The sequence below is a fragment of the Leopardus geoffroyi genome, chromosome E2, assembly GCF_018350155.1.
Source record: "Leopardus geoffroyi isolate Oge1 chromosome E2, O.geoffroyi_Oge1_pat1.0, whole genome shotgun sequence".
Lineage (NCBI taxonomy): Eukaryota > Metazoa > Chordata > Mammalia > Carnivora > Felidae > Leopardus > Leopardus geoffroyi.
Window position 1 is genome coordinate 1,341,016 of NC_059335.1, and position 26,931 is coordinate 1,367,946.

Here is a 26,931-nt window from a genome sequence, read left to right on the forward strand (position 1 = left end):
GCCCTTGAGATTGAGAAATAGAAGCCCATCATTAACTCTTTGTAACATTTGACTGGTACCTAATCAGTGAAATAAGATCAGAAACAACATCAACTATTATAGATGGCCTGATTTTATTTGAAGAAAAATCCAAAATATTCTACGAATATTAGACTAGGTGAATTTAGCAAGGTTCCCAATACAAGGCCGATATTCCAAAAATAAATTTCTATTAATAAGACAGCAGATAAAATTAAAGTAAAAATTTTATCACTCCAATGACCAACATCAAACACCTATGAACATATGTAATGAAAGATATTTAAAACCTCTACACACATACTACAAAACAATATGGATTGGTTGAAGGACTCATTATAGAAAATATCAGTTCTCTCCAAATTGATTTATATATTCAATACAATTTCAAGGAAAATCCAAAATATGTTGTGTGTGTGTGTGTGTGTACGTGTGTGTATGTGAAAGAGAGAGAGAGAGAGAAAATGACAAAGCAATTCTAAAATGACATGGACACCAACAGGCAAAAATTTAATATATCAGCAACTTATTTCTGAAGGATAAATTTGGAGGATTTACACAACCAAATAACATTTTATTATGAGACTATAATAGTTAAGATGGTGGCATAGTGGCACAAAGATAGACAGATACAAAGTAACAGAACAGGGGCGCCTGGGTGGCTCAGTTGGTTAAGCTTCTGACTTCGGCTCAGGTCGTGATCTCACAGTTCGTGGGTTTGAGCCCCGCACTGGGTTCTGGGCTGACAGCTCAGAGCCTGGAGCCCGATTCAGATTCTGTGTCTCCCTCTCTCTCTGTCCCTCCCCTGCTCGCACTCTGTCTCTTTCAAAAAAATGAAAAAAAAAAAATGCTAAAAAAAATTTTTTTTAAAGTAACAGAATAGTGTCCAATACTGAGATGTATTCAGTTACTTGATTTGTGAAAAATGACACTGACGTGACAATAATTACGTGAGGGCCATGATCTAGTATAAAGCATGTTCTTTCAATTATTGTTAGACAATAAGGTACTAGGAAAAGTAAAGAAGGTGAATAAAATGAGATGGGTTGAGGAGTGGGGGAGCCAAGATGGCAAAGTAGGAGGAGGATCTTATCGAGTCATTCTGGATACCCAAGAGATTGACCTGAGGACTGCAAGAACAAACTGCACAACTAGAGGGAGAGGGGAGGCCACATCAGGAAGTAGGAAGTACAGAGCTGTGGTTTCCCGGTCACGGAGAGAGAGCAGAAGAAAGAGTGGAGCGCACGTGCACAAGGACAACACTTCCCCGAAGCTGTTTCGGCTGGGAAAGTGGGAGGGGCTGATTTTTGTGTTTTTGCAACCAGCGGGGCTCGAAGGCTGGAGTTTTAGAGGTCTGTGGGCTTGGCTGGGATAGAGATCTGAGGGCGCTGCCCTACTCCTGGAGAGAAGGCAGGCATCCTGGGGCCCATCCGTGAGAGATGGCATTCCCAGAGATGCCTCTCTGGGGACAAAAGAGCTGGCAGGCACCATTTCCCTCCCCTGCCCCTCAGCATAGGCGCAGCATAGTCACCTGCTGAGGGTGACTAACCCGGACGCTGGCTGTCTAGCCTGCTTTGCTCCAAATTCTACATAGCAGCACTCTGCTGAGCCTGTCCTCCATCAAGCCTCCCTCAGTCCCCACATGGCAAGACCCGCCCCTCGAAGACCAGCACAGGACCCCGCCATACCAGGTCGCTAAAGTCTGGAGTTTTTTTTTTTTTGTTTTTTGTTTTTTTTTTAATTTTTTTTTTTTTCAACGTTTATTTTATTTTTGGGACAGAGAGAGACAGAGCATGAACGGGGGAGGGGCAGAGAGAGAGGGAGACACAGAATCGGAAACAGGCTCCAGGCTCCGAGCCATCAGCCCAGAGCCCGACGCGGGGCTCGAACTCACGGACCACGAGATCGTGACCTGGCTGAAGTCGGACGCTTAACCGACTGCGCCACCCAGGCGCCCCTAAAGTCTGGAGTTTTAAAAGTCAGCAGGCTTGGCTGGGATAGAGCCCGGAAGCACACCGCGCGGCCCCAGGCAGGCAAGCAACCTTGAGACTGACGGTATGAAAACAGCAATCTGAAAAATGACTGGGATGCATGAAGGGAAATTATTCAGCCTTCTGGGAGTGCTTCCTAAAAAGAGCAGCAGACGCGGAGACCCCTCTCCAGGGACAAAGGAACTGGCCCATTTCCCTCCCCTGCCCCTCAGCATAAGCCAACTTCAGTAACCCAGACAATGCTGACACTGGCTGCCTAACACACTTACGTCACGTCCTGCCCCACTGTGTTCTGCTTGCATTGGCCTTCTCAGGCAAGTGGGCCTCAGGGCCAGCCACGTGGGCCCCTTCCCCAGAAGACCAGCAGAAACCCCTGCCCACACCATGATTCCCAACCAGAAAGTTCTGCAAGGCTTCAGTTCTAGTGGAAGTAGCATCAGGTCTCATTTAACAATCAGACCAGAACACACCTAGTTAAAACTCCCCCACACTCTGGCCAAAGCCCAAACACTGCCCACCGCAGGCAAGGAGAGCATCTGCAGATGACGGGACTGAAGGACAGAGCAGCCAAAACACAGCAGCAGAGTGCACACACACACCAGGGACACTCTTTGAAGCGTCAGCCCCTGGACACCAAACAGCCTCTTTATCATAAAGCTGTTACTCTCAGGACCAGAAAACAAAACAGGCTTTTCTAACACACAGAGACAGAGACATAGACAAAATGTCCAAGATGAAGTAATTCATCCCAAATGAAGTAAGAAAAGTTCATGGCCAGACACCTAATTGAAACAGATATAAGTAATATGCCTGATGGAGAATTTAAAGCAGCAAACACAAGGATACTTGCTAGGCACGAGAAAAGAATGGAAGACTTCAGGGAAGCCCTTACCACAGTGATAAAAGTTAAAAAACAGAAATTAAAGGGGAGCCTGGGTGGCTCAGTCGGTTAAGTGTCTGACTTCAGCTCAGGTCATGATCTCGTGGTTTGTGCGCGGTTTGTGAGTTCAAGCCCCACATCCGGCTCTGTGCTGACAGCTCAGAGCCTGGAACCTGCTTCAGATTCTGTGTCTCTCCCATCTCTTGGCCGGTCCCCTGCTCATGCTCTGTGTCTGTCTCAATAATAAATAAACGTTTAAAAAAAAAAAAAAACAGAAATGAAAAACACAGTAACAGATTTGAAACAATCTAGATGTAATGACCACAAGAATGGAAGAACCAGAGGGAAAAGTAATATAGAAGATAGAATAATGAAAAATAATGAAACAGTACAAAAGAGGGGCGCCTGGGTGGCGCAGTCGGTTAAGCGTCCGACTTCAGCCAGGTCACGATCTCGCGGTCCGGGAGTTCGAGCCCCGCGTCGGGCTCTGGGCTGACGGCTCAGAGCCTGGAGCCTGTTTCCGATTCTGTGTCTCCCTCTCTCTCTGCCCCTCCCCCGTTCATGCTCTGTCTCTCTCTGTCCCAAAAATAAATAAACGTTGAAAAAAAAAAAAAATTAAAAAAAAGAAACAGTACAAAAGAGAAGAACTACAGATCACTAGAATAGACTTAGGGAACTCAGTGATTCCATCAAACGTAATAACATTCATATCATAGGAGTCCCAAAGAAGAGAGAGAAAAGGAGGCAAGAGGTTTGTGTGAGGAAATAACAGCTTAAAAATTCCCTAATCTGGGAAAGGAGACAGACATCCAGATCCATGAGGCGCAGAGAACTTGCATCAAAATCAACAAAAGCAGGCCAACAGCAACACACGTTGTAATTAAATTTGCAAAATACGGCGATAAAGAAAAAAATCCTTAAAGTAGCAAGACAAAAGGAGTCTAACTCACAAGGGAAGACCTATAAGGCCACCTGCAGATCTCTCCATAGAAACTTGGCAAACCAGAAGGCAGTGGTAGTGTATATTCAATGTACTGAATGGGAAAATCATGCAGCCAAGAATACTCCTGAATGGGAAAATTATGCAGCCAAGAATACTCCATTCAGCAAGGCTATCATTCAAAATAGAAGGAGAGATAAAGAGTTTCCCAGACAAAAACTAAAGGAGTTCATGACCACTAAACCAGTCCTGCAAGAAATATTAAAGGGGACTCCTTGAGTGGGAAAGATCAAAAGTGACAAAGACTAGAAAGGAACAGGGAAAATCTTCAGAAACTGAGAAAAAGGAATAAAATGGCACTAAATACATATCAACAATTATTCGGAATGTAAATGGACTAAATGCTTCAAATCAAATGACAAAAGGTATCAGAATGGATTAAAATATGAGACCCATTGATATGCTGCCTACAAGAGACTCATTTTCAACCTAAAGATACCTGCACATCGAGGGGATGAAGAAACATTTATCATGCAAACGGACATCAAAAGAAACCTAGAGTAACAATATATCCTCAACATGAAAGCACCCAAATATATAAAACAACTAAAAACAAACATAAAGGAATGAAATGATAATAAAATAGTAAGGGACTTTAATATCCCATTTAGACCACTTAAGCTAAAAATCAGCAAGGAAACAATGGCTTTGAATTACACATTGGACCAGATGTACTTAACAGATATATTCAGAACATTCCATCCTAAAGCAGTAGAATATACATTCTTTTTTTTTTTTTTTTTTTAAAGATTATTTGACCATGGGAGGGGCAGACAGAGAGAGAGAGAGAGAGAGAGAGAGAGAGAGAGAGAGGGAATTCCAAGCAGGCTCTGCACTTTCAGTGTGGGAGCCCGACACAGAGCTCAAACCCATGAACCATGAGATCATGACCCAAGCTAAAATCAAGAGTTGGATGCTTAACTGACTGAGCCACCCAGGTGCCCCTACACATTCTTTTCAAGTGCACATGGGACCTTCTCCAGAATAGGTCACATATTAGGTCACTAATCAGGCTTCAGAAGTACAAAACAATTGAGATCATACCATGCATGTTTTCCCACCACAAAACTATGAAACTTTAAGTCAACCACAAGAAAAAGTGGACAAACCACAAATATATGGAGGTTAAACAACATGCTACCAAACAACAAATGGATCAACCAGGAAATCAAAGAAGAAATTAAAAAATACGTGGAAACAAATGAAAATGAAATACAATGGTCCAAAACCTTTGGGATGCATCAAAAGTGGTATTAAGAGGGAAGTATATAGCCATACACTCCTACCTCAAGAAGCAAGAAAAACCTCAAATAAACAACCTAACCTTACACCTAAGGGAATTAGAAAAAGAACAAACGAAGCCTAAAGCCAGCAGAAGGAGAATAATAAAGGTTAGATCAGAAATAAATGATATAGAAACTAAAAAAAAAAAAAATTAGAACAGATCAATGAAACTAGGAACTGATTTCTTTGAAAAAATTAATAAAATTGATAAACTCCTACCCAGATTTATCAAAAAAAGAGGAAGGGCCCCAATAAATAAAATCACAAATGATAGGAGAAATAACAACCAACATCACAGAAATACAAGCAATTATAAGAGAATATTGTGAAAAATTATATGCCTACAAATTGGACAACTTGGAAGAAATAGATAAATTCCTAGAAATGTACAAACTACCAAAACTGAAACAGGAAGAAATAGAAAACTTGAACAGACCAATAACACAAAGCAACTGAAACAGTAATCAAAAATCTCCCAACAAACAGAAGTCAGGGTCAGACGGCTTCCCAGGGGAATTCTACTGAACATTTAAAGAGTTAACACCCATTCCTTTCAATCTATCCCAAAAAACAGAAATGGAAGGAAAAAATTCAAACTCTTCTATGAGGCAAGCATTACTGATTCTAAATCCAGATAAAAACTCCACTAAAACAGAGAACTATAGGCCAATATCCCTAATGAACATGGATGCAAAAATTTTCAAATAGCAAATTGAATCCAACAACACATTAAAAGAATCGTTCACCACGATCAAGTGGGATTTATTCCTGGGTTGCAAGGTGTTTTAATATTCACAAATCAACATGATACACCACATTAATAAAAGAAAGGATAAGAACCATAGAGATAACAGATCTGTACTCTGAAAACTCTGGTGAAAGAAATGGAAGAAGACACATAGAAGTGGAAAAATATTCCATGCTCATGGATTGGAAGAACAAATATTGTGAAAATGTCTTTCCCATCCAAAGTAACCTACACATTTAATGCAATCCCTATCAAAATAACACCAGCACTTTTCATAGAGCTAGAAAAACAATCCTAAAATTTTTACGGAACCACAAAAGACCCTGAATAGCCAAAGCAATCTTGAAAAAGAAAAGCAAAGGTCTACCGCTGCCGACAGCCCCTGTGCCATCAGAGTGGCTGAGCCTACGGAGAAATCATCATCTTTGAAATGCTAATAGGTGTCAGATTAGCTGCAGCTGCAAGCTGTACTCACAGCAAGGCCACTGGCGATAAACAACCCAAAGAACCCGTCCCTTGACCAGAAGAGCAACCAGAGATAGGAAATGTCAGGGGGAAGCAGAGACCTTTGCTTGCTCTCAGAATGACATCAAGCATCACAGAAATTATACTTACAAGTCCAAAGGATAGAAGAAAAGCACCAAATATTTCCCCTTAGAGTCATCAAGGCTTAGGTCTTTGAACTCTCCGTTGACAACGGCAGTGCCCTTAAAATAGGGTGCGTGTTGGGTGACGGCAGGAGCATGGTACGAAGAACCTGAAGGAAGCCCACACGCAAGCACAGTTCATCATCTGCTTATTCACGCACCTACTTGACTTTATTCAAATCTCTCACAGTAATGAATTAGTAGTATATAAATTAAAAGGTTCAGTTCAACTGTACGTCTTAGGTAATTTCCCCCCCACCTTCCGGACTCTCCTCCCTTTTATAGGGTCTGGGGTCAGTGATGCATTTACAGACGTGATTGGATAAAATCCGTCCTGTTGATGGAATTTTCATCTGACCTAAGCTCCACCTCTCCAATACCTTATTACACAACACCCCTGGGGGTGGGGCAATTGGCCACCACCAAACACACTAATATTTCTGCAGTGAAATGTAACAATACTCTCAATTGAGTGGGCGTACAAAGATGAGCATTCACAGGGCGCCCGGGTGGCTCAGTCCGTTAATCCGACTTCAGCCCAGGTCACGATCCCACGGTTTGTGGGTTCAAGCCCCGCGTCGGGCTCTGTGCTGACAGCTCAGAGCCTGGAGCCTGCTTCAGATTCTGTGTCTCTCCATCTCTCGGCTCCTCCCCCGTTCATACTCTGTGTCTCTCTGCCTCTCAATAATAAATAAACGTTAAAAAAAAAATTTCCCCCCCACCTTCTGTAGTCTAGACTGTATACAAATTCAATTCAAAGTACTATGGGAACTAAAAAATGAAAAAGACGATGCCAGAGATGGTAGGGATGGCATTAAGACAGAACTGAGGAAGACATGAGCCCAGACATGGATTCTAAATATGGTTTAGATTTTGCCAAGGCCACGTGGGACAGGGCAAATGGCATGGAGGACGGAACTGGGCAAGTGTGGGGAACAGCCTGTGGCACAGTTTGATTAGAACAGAGAGAGCAGGAACGCCTGGGTGGCTTAGTCGGTTAAGCATCCGACTTTAGCTCAGGTCATGATCTTGTGGTTCGTGGGTTCAAGCCCCACATCGGGCTCTGTGCGGACAGCTCAGAGCCTGGAGCCTGTTTTGCATTCTGTCTCCCTCTCTCTGCCCCTCCCCGGTTCGTGTGTGCGTTCTCTCTCTTAAATATAAAAAACCTTAAACAAGAAAAAAAAAAAAAAAAAAAAAAAAAAAAAAGCAAAGTTGGAAGCATCACAATTCCAGACTTCAAGTTCCATTACAAAGCTGTAGTAATCAAGACAGTACGGTACTGACACAAAAACAGATACATAGATCAATGGAACAGAAAGCCCAGAAATGAACTCACAACTAAATGGTTAATTAACCTTCAACAAAGCAGGAAAGAATATCTAGTGGATAAAAGACAGTCTCTTCAATAAATGGTGTTGGGAAAGCTAGACAGCAACATGCCAAAGAATAAAACTGGACTATTCTTACACCACACACAAAAATAAATTCAAACTGGATGAAAGACCTAAATGTGAGACAGGAAACCATCAAAATCCTAGAGGAGAACACAGGCAGCAAAGTCTTTGACATCAGCTGTAGCAACTTCTTACTAGATATGTCTCCTGAGGCCAGGGAAACAGAAGCAAAAATAAACTATTGGGACTTCATCAAAATAAAAAGCTTCTGCACAGCATAGGAAACAATCAACAAAACTAAAAGGCAACCTACAGAATGGGTGAAGATATTTGTAAATAGACATATCTGACAGTATCCAAAATATATTTTAAAAACATGTAAAAGTGACACCCAAAAAACCATATAATCCAGTTAAAAAATGGGCAGGAGACACAGACATTTTTCAAAGAAGACATAGAGGGCTAAGAGACACATGAAAAGACGCTCAACATCATGACAAATCAAAACTACAATGACATATCACCTCATGCCTGTCAGAACGGCTAAAATTAACAGCACAGGCAAGGATGTGGACAAAGGGGAACCCTCTTACTGTGGTTGGTGGCAGTACAAACTGGTGCAGCCACTCTGAAAAACAGTATGGAGGTTCCTCAAAAAAAGTTAAAATAGAACTACCTTCAATACAGCAATTGCACTACTAGGTATTTATCCAAAGGCCCCAAGGATACAAAAATGCTAATTCAAAGGGTTACATGCACCCCGGTGTTTATAGCAGCACTATCTACAATAGCCAAAATATGAAAAGAGCCCAAATGTCCACTGACTGGTGAATGGATAAAGAAGATGTGGTGTGTGGGTGTGTGTGTGTATATATATATATATATATAATGGAATGCTACTCAGCCATAAAGAACGAAACCTTGCCATTTGCAATGACGTGGACGGAGCTAGAGAGTTCTATGCTAAGTGACATAAGTCAGTCAGGGAAAGCCAAATACCATATGATTTCACTCCTATGTGGAATTTCAGAAACAAAACAGATGAACACAGAGGTGGGGGGAGAGAGGCAAACCAGGAAACAGACTCTTAACTGTAGAGAACAAACTGATGGTTACCAGAAGGGAGGTGGGTGGGGGAGATGGGTTATATAGGTGATGGGTGTTAAGGAGGGCACTTGTGATGAGCACTGGGTGTTATATGAGTCACTACATTCCACACCTGAAACTAACTGTATGTTAAATAACTGGAATTTAAAATTTTGAAAGAGGGGCACCTGGGTGGCTTAGTCGGTTGGGCGGCCGACTTTGGCTCAGGTCATGATCTCACGGTCTGTGAGTTCGAGCCCCACAGAGGGCTCTGTGCTGACAGCTCGGAGCCTGGAGCCTGTTTCCGATTCTGTGTCTCCCTCTCTCTCTGCCCCTCCCCCACTCATGCTCTGTCTCTCTCCCTCTCAAAAATAAACAAACATAAAATTAAAAAAAATTTAAATAAAATTTTGGGGAAAAAAAAGAGATCGGTTGAAATCCATAGAAATGACTCCTCCCATGCTGAAAATTCCTACATTATGCACAGACGGTCTGTCTGGCCACCCCTAGCTACACCATCGTGTCAGTCCAACGATACATCCCTTAGGAAACTTTCCCTTATTACATTTGCTGGGGTTTTTTTCTTTATAAAGTTACTGTTCCTTGTGAACATTTATCTCTGCTTCACCGCTTTTTACCAAAGCTACAAATTTATGTTTATCTGTGTTTCTAATCCCTGCCCTTTCCCAATGGAATGTGGAAGCCAGTACAGATGAAACTGAGTTTGCTGTTACTTGACATTTATTTCTATTTGCAAACCACATTTTATGGGCAACTATAGGCACGATGCTTGGAAGATGGAGTCAAGAAGACGAGGAAAAAAGGTCCACTGTTGGTAGGAATGTAAAGTGGTGCAGCCACTGCAGAAAACAGTAGAGAGGTCCCTAAAAAAATTAAGGGGCCGTAACGAAGGCACTAACTCTAAAGGGTATCTGCACTGCCATGTTCATTGCAGCACTGTTTACAACAGCCACGATGTGAAAGCAACCTACGTGTCAAAGGAGGGGTGGATAAACATGTGATACATACATTTATATTTTTATTTTACATTTACTTATAATATTTACATATAAATATACATAATCAGAATACTATTCAACCATAACAAAGAATGAAATCTTGTGATTTGCGACAAAACGCATGGGACTTGGGGAATTATGCTAAATGAAACATGTCAGACTGAGACAGAAAGACAAATACCATGCGATCTCACTGTATGTGGCATTTTAAAACAAAAACCCAAGGTCATAAAGATCAGATGGGTAATTGCCAGAAGGAAGGGGTGAGGGGTAGCAAAATGGATGAAAGGGATCAAAAAGTACAAGCTGCCTCAGGGCGCCTGGGTGGCTCACTTGTCTGAGGTCATGATCTCACAGTCTGTGAGTTCCAGCCCCTCATCGGGCTCTGTGCTGACAGCTCAGAGCCTGGAGCCTGCTTCAGATTCTGTGTCTCCCTCTCTCTCTAAAATAAATAAACGTTAAAAAAAAAAAAAATTAAAAAAAAAAAGTACAAGCTGCCAGCTATAAATAAGTCATGGGGATATAACATACAGCACGGTGACTATAGTTAATAATATCATAGGGCACATTTTGAAGTTGCTGAGAGAGTAAATCTTCAATTATACCCCATTAAAAAAATAAATCTATTTTCCATGTAATTTGTCTATTTTTCTGTCCTTTTCAATTTTATATATAGTAAGTTATTCAAAGATCTGTATCTTTTTTTTTTTTAATTTTTTTCAATGTTTTTATTTATTTTTGGGACAGAGAGAGACAGAGCATGAACGGGGGAGGGGCAGAGAGAGGGAGACACAGAATCGGAAACAGGCTCCAGGCTCCGAGCCATCAGCCCAGAGCCTGACGCGGGGCTCGAACTCACGGACCGCGAGATCGTGACCCGGCTGAAGTCGGACGCTTAACCGACTGCGCCACCCAGGCGCCCCTATGGATTATATTGTAAGGGAATCCTCTTTCCATGACCTCAATTCTCCCAAGATTTGGAAGGACAGTGAACTTTTTTCCTAAGTGTAAGTAAAGCTCGTTACAAAGCCAAGCCAGATGGCTATAATGATCAGCTTCTGCCTATTATAAATAATTTGGTAAATGTTCAGTTAAAATGCACTATCTAACTTAATAAAATTTACACTTCTCAATACTTAATTTTACCTTTAATTATTTTTTTAATTTTTAAAAAATGTTTATTCATTTTGAGTGAGAGACAGGGACAGAGCAGGAACAGGAGAGGGGCAGAGAAAGCAGGAGACAGAGAATCTGAAGCAGGCTCCAGGCTCTGAGCTGTCAGAACAGAGCCTGATGTGGGTCTCGAATTCACAAACCACGAGATCACGACCTGAGCCAAAGTTGGATGCTTAACCAACTGAGCCACCCAGGCACCCCAGTTTTACCTTTAGTTATTAAAATTTAATAGCTTATGGTCCTCTAAGAGAACTCATTCTTATTCCATAATGATTAACTTTTATTACCTAAATTTAAAATATTTTTGTCTTTGCTCAGATCACTTAACTGCAAACGTGAATGGTCCTATTTTTTTTCCCCAGTTTTTATCATAGTAAACATTATTTCTATTTATCCGACTATTATCCTCCTCTTATTTTAAGGATGTTATAACAATTTTAAATTTTCCTTGCTACAACAGTAGTTTTATGGAAATGTGTAGTTCATATGACACCTTGAATATTATTTTATTTCCAGAGAATGAAAAACCATATGTATTGTACCAAATTCCTACCTTTTTACCCCTTGGCCAAATGCTCTCCTTACTCCCTTCTCAGTTATTTTGTCACATATGGATCTTGGTTCCATTGACTCTGTGATGATCCCATCGTAGTGACACCATTCCTTCACAGAGCTGAGATTTCATGTTGCACCACTGTAATGATTGCCTTGGAAAGAGACTCTAGAACCTTTGTCTCCCACTTAAAAAAGTTTTGGTTAATCATATCTCAATCCTGTTGGACATAAACTCTCTGCTTCTTCTACTGCCATGGTAATAATGCTGTAAATAAACAGGCACCAGACTGCCCGGGTTTTTTTTTTTTTGTTTTTTTTTGTTTTTTTTTAATTTTTTTTTTTTCAACGTTTATTTATTTTTGGGACAGAGAGAGACAGAGCATGAACGGGGGAGGGGCAGAGAGAGAGGGAGACACAGAATCGGAAACAGGCTCCAGGCTCTGAGCCGTCAGCCCAGAGCCCGACGCGGGGCTCGAACTCACGGACCGCGAGATCGTGACCCGGCTGAAGTCGGACGCCTAACCGACTGCGCCACCCAGGCGCCCCCAGACTGCCTGGTTTTGATATAAATTTATGGAGCTAGATATCAAGTGGTATCGTAAGTGCCGCACACCTGAAAGCTTTCCCTGAAATGTTTCACATCAGATATTCTAAGAAAGTCTTCTCAGGTCTACTCTCACCACTCCCTTTATATTCCAGACGTCTATCCCTTATGCTGTAGTGATATCAAGATCTGATAATTCTTTGAGGATTTAAAAGCAGAAAGATAGGATTTTCCCATGTGTTTCTACCACCAATTGACAACTTACCTCTACCCACATTCTCTGTCTTTCCTTTGGTTACAGCAGAAAATAGATCTTTCTGTGATCAAGATCTTGGCCTCTCAAGGACTTTATACCTACAGCTAGTTACCTTCTCTCTGTACCGTTAACCATTTTTCCTCCTTCCAGATTATTCCTGACAATGTTAAAACGGTTGCATCACCAGTACAAAACATTACATGGATATCTAACTTCCTCCAGCTGACACTGTCCTTCCCCTACTTCTCATCATAGCAAAAATTGTACTGGAGAGTGGCCATTTCTTGTCTCTTCTTCCACTACCCACTCCAAGGAGGTCTGTGTCCTTTATTGTGAATATGCTCATTCCCTAATTTATGGTTACACCAATTTATTGCTCAACAGGTCTTCAGCAGAAGTAACATTCTTTGTAAGCTTGACACCATATTACAAATTGAATGCCCTTTACCCTTAGAACTAAATTCAAACTCCTCCTGTTCAAGAAAATCTTACACAAATTATCTTCTGCCTTTAAAAAATATCTTTTCTATTTGCTTAATCATTTATTGAATAGGTAGTTATTGAATGATTACATTCCGGATTATATTCCGGCCCTGGAGATTCCACAGTGAACAAATAAGCCGAGTTCTTCTTTTTCAGTTCGTTTGTTTCTTTGTTTGTTTGTTTGTTTGTTTATTTTAGGGGGTGGGGGAGGGAGAGCACAAGCAGCGGAGGGGCAGAGAGAGAAGAAGAACCTAGAGCCTGAAATTTAGGCATTTCAGATTTCAGACATGCAAACATTTTCCCAGCCAGATACCAGACACTCTGCCTGCCTTGTCCTCACCCACCTCATCCCCCTGTCTCACCACCATTGGGTCTTCCTGCCTGGTCCCTGAACTTCTTCACCTCCTACCACACACTGGAGGGCTTGAACACCTGAGAACATCATAGCCTTTCCTGTCATAGGCTGGCTGCTCCCTTCCCGGATGCACCCCCTTCCCAGGTCATCCCAATTTGCCTGCCTGCCTTTTGGGACTCCTTTTGACCATATTGTGCTCCCTCTGTTTCTATCTTCTTTCTCATTGCACAATCATTATTGAGCACCAGTTACAGTTGTGGTGCTACTTTTAGGGATATAAAGATTTAAAAATATGTCTTCCTATGGCAGGTTATGTTTTTGGCTGTTTTGTGCTGTTTCTTTTTTGTTTCCTTTGATTTTTAGGTGTTCTCCTCAATCTGATCATCTATCTTGCTACTAACCTTAAAAATAGGGGCACCTGAGTCAGTGAAACATCTGACTCTTGATCTCAGCTCAGGTCTTGATCTCAGGGTTGTGAGTTCAGGCCCTTCAGTGGGCTCCACACTGGGTGTGAAGCCTACTTAAAAAAAATAATTAAGGTGTAGCTAGGTGGCTCAGTAGGTTAAGCTCCCGAGTCTTGATTTGGGCTAAGGTCACGATCCCATGGTTCATGAGAGATCTAGCCCGGCATCTCTGTTTGGGACTCTCTCTCTCTCCCTCTCTCTGCCCCTCCTCCCTGCAACGAAATAAAAATTAAAATTTTTAAAAAATATTTTCCTTCTCTTTTTTTATTGTCTTTAGACATATCATATTATTCTCAGTAACATTTTCTGCATTTTTAAAAAACATATCTTCTTATTTCTGGTGACTTTTCCCTTTCCTTATCTCCTTAATTATTTTTTTTTTAATTTTTTTTTTCAACGTTTATTTATTTTTGGGACAGAGAGAGAGAGAGCATGAACGGGGGAGGGGCAGAGAGAGGGAGACACAGAATCGGAAACAGGCTCCAGGCTCTGAGCCATCAGCCCAGAGCCCGACGTGGGGCTCGAACTCACGGACCGCGATATCGTGACCTGGCTGAAGTCGGACGCTTAACCGACTGCGCCACCCAGGCGCCCCCAAAGATCTGTATCTTAAAAAAAATTCATACTGCGGCACCTGGGTGGTTCAGTCAGTTAAGCCTTCGACTCCTGATTTAGGCTCAAGTCATGATCTCATGGTCGTGAGATGGAACCACTGGGTGTAGAGCCTGCTGAGAACTCTCTCTTTTCCTCCCTCTCTCTCTGCCCCTCCCCGGCTCAGGGTAGGGGCATGCACACATGCACTCTCTCAAAATAAACATTAAAAAAATTCTCTTAGAGTTGTCACTGGAGCTCAGTGAGTCGATATATGGAGAACACGTGAACAGCCCCCGGCAAGAGGGAAGTACTCAGTAAGGTCAGCTAAACAGCTGACAGCTGCGCTTTACATTTTAGCCCCCACCCCCATGTGCTGCGGACCAACACTTTGACAAGATGCCATAAAAACGACTTACTAGAAACAAAATTAACAAGACAACAGCCATACAAAAAGACTTTCTCCAGGAAGAACTCTCTTTCAGTCAAACCAGGCTTTCAGAGACTCACAATATCAAGCCCTTATTGAGCCAGAGCAACTGTCAAAATAGACCATGCCCAATGCCTGAAGAAGTCCTGTATTTTTGTACCTAGGAATTTTTCCCCAGTGATTATGCCCACATACACATGCACAAAACTGGAAATTCCCCTTTCATTCTGGAACTCACCTCCTGAGGAAGACTGAACTTCAAACCCGGCGAGCTTGGGCTAAACGCTGAGCTGTGGTGTGACTCACACTCTGCACAGGGCTCATCTGACGGGCCTTCCGGACTCTCCTCCCTTTTATAGGGTCTGGGGTCAGTGATGCATTTACAGACGTGATTGGATAAAATCCGTCCTGTTGATGGAATTTTCATCTGACCTAAGCTCCACCTCTCCAATACCTTATTACACAACACCCCTGGGGGTGGGGCAACTGGCCACCACCAAACACACTAATATTTCTGCAGTGAAATGTAACAATACTCTCAATTGAGTGGGCGTACAAAGATGAGCATTCACAGGGCGCCCGGGTGGCTCAGTCCGTTAATCCGACTTCAGCCCAGGTCACGATCCCACGGTTTGTGGGTTCAAGCCCCGCGTCGGGCTCTGTGCTGACGGCTCAGAGCCTGGAGCCTGCTTCAGATTCTGTGTCTCTCCATCTCTCGGCTCCTCCCCCGTTCATACTCTGTGTCTCTCTGCCTCTCAATAATAAATAAACGTTAAAAAAAAAATTTCCCCCCCACCTTCTGTAGTCTAGACTGTATACAAATTCAATTCAAAGTACTATGGGAACTAAAAAATGAAAAAGACGATGCCAGAGATGGTAGGGATGGCATTAAGACAGAACTGAGGAAGACATGAGCCCAGACATGGATTCTAAATATGGTTTAGATTTTGCCAAGGCCACGTGGGACAGGGCAAATGGCATGGAGGACGGAACTGGGCAAGTGTGGGGAACAGCCTGTGGCACAGTTTGATTAGAACAGAGAGAGCAGGAACGCCTGGGTGGCTTAGTCGGTTAAGCATCCGACTTTAGCTCAGGTCATGATCTTGTGGTTCGTGGGTTCAAGCCCCACATCGGGCTCTGTGCGGACAGCTCAGAGCCTGGAGCCTGTTTTGCATTCTGTCTCCCTCTCTCTGCCCCTCCCCGGTTCGTGTGTGCGTTCTCTCTCTTAAATATAAAAAACCTTAAACAAGAAAAAAAAAAAAAAAAAAAAAAAAAAAAAAAAAAAAAGCAAAGTTGGAAGCATCACAATTCCAGACTTCAAGTTCCATTACAAAGCTGTAGTAATCAAGACAGTACGGTACTGACACAAAAACAGATACATAGATCAATGGAACAGAAAGCCCAGAAATGAACTCACAACTAAATGGTTAATTAACCTTCAACAAAGCAGGAAAGAATATCTAGTGGATAAAAGACAGTCTCTTCAATAAATGGTGTTGGGAAAACTAGACAGCAACATGCCAAAGAATAAAACTGGACTATTCTTACACCACACACAAAAATAAATTCAAACTGGATGAAAGACCTAAATGTGAGACAGGAAACCATCAAAATCCTAGAGGAGAACACAGGCAGTAAAGTCTTTGACATCAGCTGTAGCAACTTCTTACTAGATAATGTCTCCTGAGGCCAGGGAAACAGAAGCAAAAATAAACTATTGGGACTTCATCAAAATAAAAAGCTTCTGCACAGCATAGGAAACAATCAACAAAACTAAAAGGCAACCTACAGAATGGGTGAAGATATTTGTAAATAGACATATCTGACAGTATCCAAAATATATTTTAAAAACATGTAAAAGTGACACCCAAAAAACCATATAATCCAGTTAAAAAATGGGCAGGAGACACAGACATTTTTCAAAGAAGACATAGAGGGCTAAGAGACACATGAAAAGACGCTCAACATCATGACAAATCAAAACTACAATGACATATCACCTCATGCCTGTCAGAACGGCTAAAATTAACAGCACAGGCAAGGATGTGGACAAAGGGGAACCCTCTTACTGTGGTTGGTGGCAGTACAAACTGGTGCAGCCACTCTGAAAAACAGTATGGAGGTTCCTCAAAAAAAGTTAAAATAGAACTACCTTCAATACAGCAATTGCACTACTAGGTATTTATCCAAAGGCCCCAAGGATACAAAAATGCTAATTCAAAGGGTTACATGCACCCCGGTGTTTATAGCAGCACTATCTACAATAGCCAAAATATGAAAAGAGCCCAAATGTCCACTGACTGGTGAATGGATAAAGAAGATGTGGTGTGTGGGTGTGTGTGTGTATATATATATATATATATAATGGAATGCTACTCAGCCATAAAGAACGAAACCTTGCCATTTGCAATGACGTGGACGGAGCTAGAGAGTTCTATGCTAAGTGACATAAGTCAGTCAGGGAAAGCCAAATACCATATGATTTCACTCCTATGTGGAATTTCAGAAACAAAACAGATGAACACAGAGGTGGGGGGAGAGAGGCAAACCAGGAAACAGACTCTTAACTGTAGAGAACAAACTGATGGTTACCAGAAGGGAGGTGGGTGGGGGAGATGGGTTATATAGGTGATGGGTGTTAAGGAGGGCACTTGTGATGAGCACTGGGTGTTATATGAGTCACTACATTCCACACCTGAAACTAACTGTATGTTAAATAACTGGAATTTAAAATTTTGAAAGAGGGGCACCTGGGTGGCTTAGTCGGTTGGGCGGCCGACTTTGGCTCAGGTCATGACCTCACGGTCTGTGAGTTCGAGCCCCACAGAGGGCTCTGTGCTGACAGCTCGGAGCCTGGAGCCTGTTTCCGATTCTGTGTCTCCCTCTCTCTCTGCCCCTCCCCCACTCATGCTCTGTCTCTCTCCCTCTCAAAAATAAACAAACATAAAATTAAAAAAAATTTAAATAAAATTTTGGGGAAAAAAAAGAGATCGGTTGAAATCCATAGAAATGACTCCTCCCATGCTGAAAATTCCTACATTATGCACAGACGGTCTGTCTGGCCACCCCTAGCTACACCATCGTGTCAGTCCAACGATACATCCCTTAGGAAACTTTCCCTTATTACATTTGCTGGGGTTTTTTTCTTTATAAAGTTACTGTTCCTTGTGAACATTTATCTCTGCTTCACCGCTTTTTACCAAAGCTACAAATTTATGTTTATCTGTGTTTCTAATCCCTGCCCTTTCCCAATGGAATGTGGAAGCCAGTACAGATGAAACTGAGTTTGCTGTTACTTGACATTTATTTCTATTTGCAAACCACATTTTATGGGCAACTATAGGCACGATGCTTGGAAGATGGAGTCAAGAAGACGAGGAAAAAAGGTCCACTGTTGGTAGGAATGTAAAGTGGTGCAGCCACTGCAGAAAACAGTAGAGAGGTCCCTAAAAAAATTAAGGGGCCGTAACGAAGGCACTAACTCTAAAGGGTATCTGCACTGCCATGTTCATTGCAGCACTGTTTACAACAGCCACGATGTGAAAGCAACCTACGTGTCAAAGGAGGGGTGGATAAACATGTGATACATACATTTATATTTTTATTTTACATTTACTTATAATATTTACATATAAATATACATAATCAGAATACTATTCAACCATAACAAAGAATGAAATCTTGTGATTTGCGACAAAACGCATGGGACTTGGGGAATTATGCTAAATGAAACATGTCAGACTGAGACAGAAAGACAAATACCATGCGATCTCACTGTATGTGGCATTTTAAAACAAAAACCCAAGGTCATAAAGATCAGATGGGTAATTGCCAGAAGGAAGGGGTGAGGGGTAGCAAAATGGATGAAAGGGATCAAAAAGTACAAGCTGCCTCAGGGCGCCTGGGTGGCTCACTTGTCTGAGGTCATGATCTCACAGTCTGTGAGTTCCAGCCCCTCATCGGGCTCTGTGCTGACAGCTCAGAGCCTGGAGCCTGCTTCAGATTCTGTGTCTCCCTCTCTCTCTAAAATAAATAAACGTTAAAAAAAAAAAAAATTAAAAAAAAAAAGTACAAGCTGCCAGCTATAAATAAGTCATGGGGATATAACATACAGCACGGTGACTATAGTTAATAATATCATAGGGCACATTTTGAAGTTGCTGAGAGAGTAAATCTTCAATTATACCCCATTAAAAAAATAAATCTATTTTCCATGTAATTTGTCTATTTTTCTGTCCTTTTCAATTTTATATATAGTAAGTTATTCAAAGATCTGTATCTTTTTTTTTTTTAATTTTTTTCAATGTTTTTATTTATTTTTGGGACAGAGAGAGACAGAGCATGAACGGGGGAGGGGCAGAGAGAGGGAGACACAGAATCGGAAACAGGCTCCAGGCTCCGAGCCATCAGCCCAGAGCCTGACGCGGGGCTCGAACTCACGGACCGCGAGATCGTGACCCGGCTGAAGTCGGACGCTTAACCGACTGCGCCACCCAGGCGCCCCTATGGATTATATTGTAAGGGAATCCTCTTTCCATGACCTCAATTCTCCCAAGATTTGGAAGGACAGTGAACTTTTTTCCTAAGTGTAAGTAAAGCTCGTTACAAAGCCAAGCCAGATGGCTATAATGATCAGCTTCTGCCTATTATAAATAATTTGGTAAATGTTCAGTTAAAATGCACTATCTAACTTAATAAAATTTACACTTCTCAATACTTAATTTTACCTTTAATTATTTTTTTAATTTTTAAAAAATGTTTATTCATTTTGAGTGAGAGACAGGGACAGAGCAGGAACAGGAGAGGGGCAGAGAAAGCAGGAGACAGAGAATCTGAAGCAGGCTCCAGGCTCTGAGCTGTCAGAACAGAGCCTGACGTGGGTCTCGAATTCACAAACCACGAGATCACGACCTGAGCCAAAGTTGGATGCTTAACCAACTGAGCCACCCAGGCACCCCAGTTTTACCTTTAGTTATTAAAATTTAATAGCTTATGGTCCTCTAAGAGAACTCATTCTTATTCCATAATGATTAACTTTTATTACCTAAATTTAAAATATTTTTGTCTTTGCTCAGATCACTTAACTGCAAACGTGAATGGTCCTATTTTTTTTCCCCAGTTTTTATCATAGTAAACATTATTTCTATTTATCCGACTATTATCCTCCTCTTATTTTAAGGATGTTATAACAATTTTAAATTTTCCTTGCTACAACAGTAGTTTTATGGAAATGTGTAGTTCATATGACACCTTGAATATTATTTTATTTCCAGAGAATGAAAAACCATATGTATTGTACCAAATTCCTACCTTTTTACCCCTTGGCCAAATGCTCTCCTTACTCCCTTCTCAGTTATTTTGTCACATATGGATCTTGGTTCCATTGACTCTGTGATGATCCCATCGTAGTGACACCATTCCTTCACAGAGCTGAGATTTCATGTTGCACCACTGTAATGATTGCCTTGGAAAGAGACTCTAGAACCTTTGTCTCCCACTTAAAAAAGTTTTGGTTAATCATATCTCAATCCTGTTGGACATAAACTCTCTGCTTCTTCTACTGCCATGGTAATAATGCTGTAAATAAACAGGCACCAGACTGCCCGGGTTTTTTTTTTTGTTTTTTTTTGTTTTTTTTAATTTTTTTTTTTTCAACGTTTATTTATTTTTGGGACAGAGAGAGACAGAGCATGAACGGGGGAGGGGCAGAGAGAGAGGGAGACACAGAATCGGAAACAGGCTCCAGGCTCTGAGCCGTCAGCCCAGAGCCCGACGCGGGGCTCGAACTCACGGACCGCGAGATCGTGACCCGGCTGAAGTCGGACGCCTAACCGACTGCGCCACCCAGGCGCCCCCAGACTGCCTGGTTTTGATATAAATTTATGGAGCTAGATATCAAGTGGTATCGTAAGTGCCGCACACCTGAAAGCTTTCCCTGAAATGTTTCACATCAGATATTCTAAGAAAGTCTTCTCAGGTCTACTCTCACCACTCCCTTTATATTCCAGACGTCTATCCCTTATGCTGTAGTGATATCAAGATCTGATAATTCTTTGAGGATTTAAAAGCAGAAAGATAGGATTTTCCCATGTGTTTCTACCACCAATTGACAACTTACCTCTACCCACATTCTCTGTCTTTCCTTTGGTTACAGCAGAAAATAGATCTTTCTGTGATCAAGATCTTGGCCTCTCAAGGACTTTATACCTACAGCTAGTTACCTTCTCTCTGTACCGTTAACCATTTTTCCTCCTTCCAGATTATTCCTGACAATGTTAAAACGGTTGCATCACCAGTACAAAACATTACATGGATATCTAACTTCCTCCAGCTGACACTGTCCTTCCCCTACTTCTCATCATAGCAAAAATTGTACTGGAGAGTGGCCATTTCTTGTCTCTTCTTCCACTACCCACTCCAAGGAGGTCTGTGTCCTTTATTGTGAATATGCTCATTCCCTAATTTATGGTTACACCAATTTATTGCTCAACAGGTCTTCAGCAGAAGTAACATTCTTTGTAAGCTTGACACCATATTACAAATTGAATGCCCTTTACCCTTAGAACTAAATTCAAACTCCTCCTGTTCAAGAAAATCTTACACAAATTATCTTCTGCCTTTAAAAAATATCTTTTCTATTTGCTTAATCATTTATTGAATAGGTAGTTATTGAATGATTACATTCCGGATTATATTCCGGCCCTGGAGATTCCACAGTGAACAAATAAGCCGAGTTCTTTTTTTTCAGTTTGTTTGTTTGTTTGTTTGTTTGTTTATTTTAGGGGGTGGGGGAGGGAGAGCACAAGCAGGGGAGGGGCAGAGAGAGAAGAAGAACCTAGAGCCTGAAATTTAGGCATTTCAGATTTCAGACATGCAAACATTTTCCCAGCCAGATACCAAACACTCTGCCTGCCTTGTCCTCACCCACCTCATCCCCCTGTCTCACCACCATTGGGTCTTCCTGCCTGGTCCCTGAACTTCTTCACCTCCTACCACACACTGGAGGGCTTGAACACCTGAGAACATCATAGCCTTTCCTGTCATAGGCTGGCTGCTCCCTTCCCGGATGCACCCCCTTCCCAGGTCATCCCAATTTGCCTGCCTGCCTTTTGGGACTCCTTTTGACCATATTGTGCTCCCTCTGTTTCTATCTTCTTTCTCATTGCACAATCATTATTGAGCACCAGTTACAGTTGTGGTGCTACTTTTAGGGATATAAAGATTTAAAAATATGTCTTCCTATGGCAGGTTATGTTTTTGGCTGTTTTGTGCTGTTTCTTTTTTGTTTCCTTTGATTTTTAGGTGTTCTCCTCAATCTGATCATCTATCTTGCTACTAACCTTAAAAATAGGGGCACCTGAGTCAGTGAAACATCTGACTCTTGATCTCAGCTCAGGTCTTGATCTCAGGGTTGTGAGTTCAGGCCCTTCAGTGGGCTCCACACTGGGTGTGAAGCCTACTTAAAAAAAATAATTAAGGTGTAGCTAGGTGGCTCAGTAGGTTAAGCTCCCGAGTCTTGATTTGGGCTAAGGTCACGATCCCATGGTTCATGAGAGATCTAGCCCGGCATCTCTGTTTGGGACTCTCTCTCTCTCCCTCTCTCTGCCCCTCCTCCCTGCAACGAAATAAAAATTAAAATTTTTAAAAAATATTTTCCTTCTCTTTTTTTATTGTCTTTAGACATATCATATTATTCTCAGTAACATTTTCTGCATTTTTAAAAAACATATCTTCTTATTTCTGGTGACTTTTCCCTTTCCTTATCTCCTTAATTATTTTTTTTTTAATTTTTTTTTTCAACGTTTATTTATTTTTGGGACAGAGAGAGAGAGAGAGAGAGCATGAACGGGGGAGGGGCAGAGAGAGGGAGACACAGAATCGGAAACAGGCTCCAGGCTCTGAGCCATCAGCCCAGAGCCCGACGTGGGGCTCGAACTCACGGACCGCGATATCGTGACCTGGCTGAAGTCGGACGCTTAACCGACTGCGCCACCCAGGCGCCCCCAAAGATCTGTATCTTAAAAAAAATTCATACTGCGGCACCTGGGTGGTTCAGTCAGTTAAGCCTTCGACTCCTGATTTAGGCTCAAGTCATGATCTCATGGTCGTGAGATGGAACCACTGGGTGTAGAGCCTGCTGAGAACTCTCTCTTTTCCTCCCTCTCTCTCTGCCCCTCCCCGGCTCAGGGTAGGGGCATGCACACATGCACTCTCTCAAAATAAACATTAAAAAAATTCTCTTAGAGTTGTCACTGGAGCTCAGTGAGTCGATATATGGAGAACACGTGAACAGCCCCCGGCAAGAGGGAAGTACTCAGTAAGGTCAGCTAAACAGCTGACAGCTGCGCTTTACATTTTAGCCCCCACCCCCATGTGCTGCGGACCAACACTTTGACAAGATGCCATAAAAACGACTTACTAGAAACAAAATTAACAAGACAACAGCCATACAAAAAGACTTTCTCCAGGAAGAACTCTCTTTCAGTCAAACCAGGCTTTCATAGACTCACAATATCAAGCCCTTATTGAGCCAGAGCAACTGTCAAAATAGACCATGCCCAATGCCTGAAGAAGTCCTGTATTTTTGTACCTAGGAATTTTTCCCCAGTGATTATGCCCACATACACATGCACAAAACTGGAAATTCCCCTTTCATTCTGGAACTCACCTCCTGAGGAAGACTGAACTTCAAACCCGGCGAGCTTGGGCTAAACGCTGAGCTGTGGTGTGACTCACACTCTGCACAGGGCTCATCTGACGGGCCTTCCGGACTCTCCTCCCTTTTATAGGGTCTGGGGTCAGTGATGCATTTACAGACGTGATTGGATAAAATCCGTCCTGTTGATGGAATTTTCATCTGACCTAAGCTCCACCTCTCCAATACCTTATTACACAACACCCCTGGGGGTGGGGCAACTGGCCACCACCAAACACACTAATATTTCTGCAGTGAAATGTAACAATACTCTCAATTGAGTGGGCGTACAAAGATGAGCATTCACAGGGCGCCCGGGTGGCTCAGTCCGTTAATCCGACTTCAGCCCAGGTCACGATCCCACGGTTTGTGGGTTCAAGCCCCGCGTCGGGCTCTGTGCTGACGGCTCAGAGCCTGGAGCCTGCTTCAGATTCTGTGTCTCTCCATCTCTCGGCTCCTCCCCCGTTCATACTCTGTGTCTCTCTGCCTCTCAATAATAAATAAACGTTAAAAAAAAAATTTCCCCCCCACCTTCTGTAGTCTAGACTGTATACAAATTCAATTCAAAGTACTATGGGAACTAAAAAATGAAAAAGACGATGCCAGAGATGGTAGGGATGGCATTAAGACAGAACTGAGGAAGACATGAGCCCAGACATGGATTCTAAATATGGTTTAGATTTTGCCAAGGCCACGTGGGACAGGGCAAATGGCATGGAGGAGGGAACTGGGCAAGTGTGGGGAACAGCCTGTGGCACAGTTTGATTAGAACAGAGAGAGCAGGAACGCCTGGGTGGCTTAGTCGGTTAAGCATCCGACTTTAGCTCAGGTCATGATCTTGTGGTTCGTGGGTTCAAGCCCCACATCGGGCTCTGTGCGGACAGCTCAGAGCCTGGAGCCTGTTTTGCATTCTGTCTCCCTCTCTCTGCCCCTCCCCGGTTCGTGTGTGCGTTCTCTCTCTTAAATATAAAAAACCTTAAACAAGAAAAAAAAAAAAAAAAAAAAAAAGCAAAGTTGGAAGCATCACAATTCCAGACTTCAAGTTCCATTACAAAGCTGTAGTAATCAAGACAGTACGGTACTGACACAAAAACAGATACATAGATCAATGGAACAGAAAGCCCAGAAATGAACTCACAACTAAATGGTTAATTAACCTTCAACAAAGCAGGAAAGAATATCTAGTGGATAAAAGACAGTCTCTTCAATAAATGGTGTTGGGAAAACTAGACAGCAACATGCCAAAGAATAAAACTGGACTATTCTTACACCACACACAAAAATAAATTCAAACTGGATGAAAGACCTAAATGTGAGACAGGAAACCATCAAAATCCTAGAGGAGAACACAGGCAGTAAAGTCTTTGACATCAGCTGTAGCAACTTCTTACTAGATAATGTCTCCTGAGGCCAGGGAAACAGAAGCAAAAATAAACTATTGGGACTTCATCAAAATAAAAAGCTTCTGCACAGCATAGGAAACAATCAACAAAACTAAAAGGCAACCTACAGAATGGGTGAAGATATTTGTAAATAGACATATCTGACAGTATCCAAAATATATTTTAAAAACATGTAAAAGTGACACCCAAAAAACCATATAATCCAGTTAAAAAATGGGCAGGAGACACAGACATTTTTCAAAGAAGACATAGAGGGCTAAGAGACACATGAAAAGACGCTCAACATCATGACAAATCAAAACTACAATGACATATCACCTCATGCCTGTCAGAACGGCTAAAATTAACAGCACAGGCAAGGATGTGGACAAAGGGGAACCCTCTTACTGTGGTTGGTGGCAGTACAAACTGGTGCAGCCACTCTGAAAAACAGTATGGAGGTTCCTCAAAAAAAGTTAAAATAGAACTACCTTCAATACAGCAATTGCACTACTAGGTATTTATCCAAAGGCCCCAAGGATACAAAAATGCTAATTCAAAGGGTTACATGCACCCCGGTGTTTATAGCAGCACTATCTACAATAGCCAAAATATGAAAAGAGCCCAAATGTCCACTGACTGGTGAATGGATAAAGAAGATGTGGTGTGTGGGTGTGTGTGTGTATATATATATATATATATAATGGAATGCTACTCAGCCATAAAGAACGAAACCTTGCCATTTGCAATGACGTGGACGGAGCTAGAGAGTTCTATGCTAAGTGACATAAGTCAGTCAGGGAAAGCCAAATACCATATGATTTCACTCCTATGTGGAATTTCAGAAACAAAACAGATGAACACAGAGGTGGGGGGAGAGAGGCAAACCAGGAAACAGACTCTTAACTGTAGAGAACAAACTGATGGTTACCAGAAGGGAGGTGGGTGGGGGAGATGGGTTATATAGGTGATGGGTGTTAAGGAGGGCACTTGTGATGAGCACTGGGTGTTATATGAGTCACTACATTCCACACCTGAAACTAACTGTATGTTAAATAACTGGAATTTAAAATTTTGAAAGAGGGGCACCTGGGTGGCTTAGTCGGTTGGGCGGCCGACTTTGGCTCAGGTCATGACCTCACGGTCTGTGAGTTCGAGCCCCACAGAGGGCTCTGTGCTGACAGCTCGGAGCCTGGAGCCTGTTTCCGATTCTGTGTCTCCCTCTCTCTCTGCCCCTCCCCCACTCATGCTCTGTCTCTCTCCCTCTCAAAAATAAACAAACATAAAATTAAAAAAAATTTAAATAAAATTTTGGGGAAAAAAAAGAGATCGGTTGAAATCCATAGAAATGACTCCTCCCATGCTGAAAATTCCTACATTATGCACAGACGGTCTGTCTGGCCACCCCTAGCTACACCATCGTGTCAGTCCAACGATACATCCCTTAGGAAACTTTCCCTTATTACATTTGCTGGGGTTTTTTTTCTTTATAAAGTTACTGTTCCTTGTGAACATTTATCTCTGCTTCACCGCTTTTTACCAAAGCTACAAATTTATGTTTATCTGTGTTTCTAATCCCTGCCCTTTCCCAATGGAATGTGGAAGCCAGTACAGATGAAACTGAGTTTGCTGTTACTTGACATTTATTTCTATTTGCAAACCACATTTTATGGGCAACTATAGGCACGATGCTTGGAAGATGGAGTCAAGAAGACGAGGAAAAAAGGTCCACTGTTGGTAGGAATGTAAAGTGGTGCAGCCACTGCAGAAAACAGTAGCGAGGTCCCTAAAAAAATTAAGGGGCCGTAACGAAGGCACTAACTCTAAAGGGTATCTGCACTGCCATGTTCATTGCAGCACTGTTTACAACAGCCACGATGTGAAAGCAACCTACGTGTCAAAGGAGGGGTGGATAAACATGTGATACATACAT

At 42.2% G+C, this 26,931-nt stretch overlaps 1 protein-coding gene across 2 annotated transcripts in view; it reads right to left on the minus strand.

Moving 5' to 3' along the window:
* LOC123577872 (zinc finger protein 304-like) overlaps positions 1–26,931 on the minus strand; it is a 573,883-nt gene that overhangs the window by 233,181 nt on the left and 313,771 nt on the right. The window lies entirely within an intron of this gene.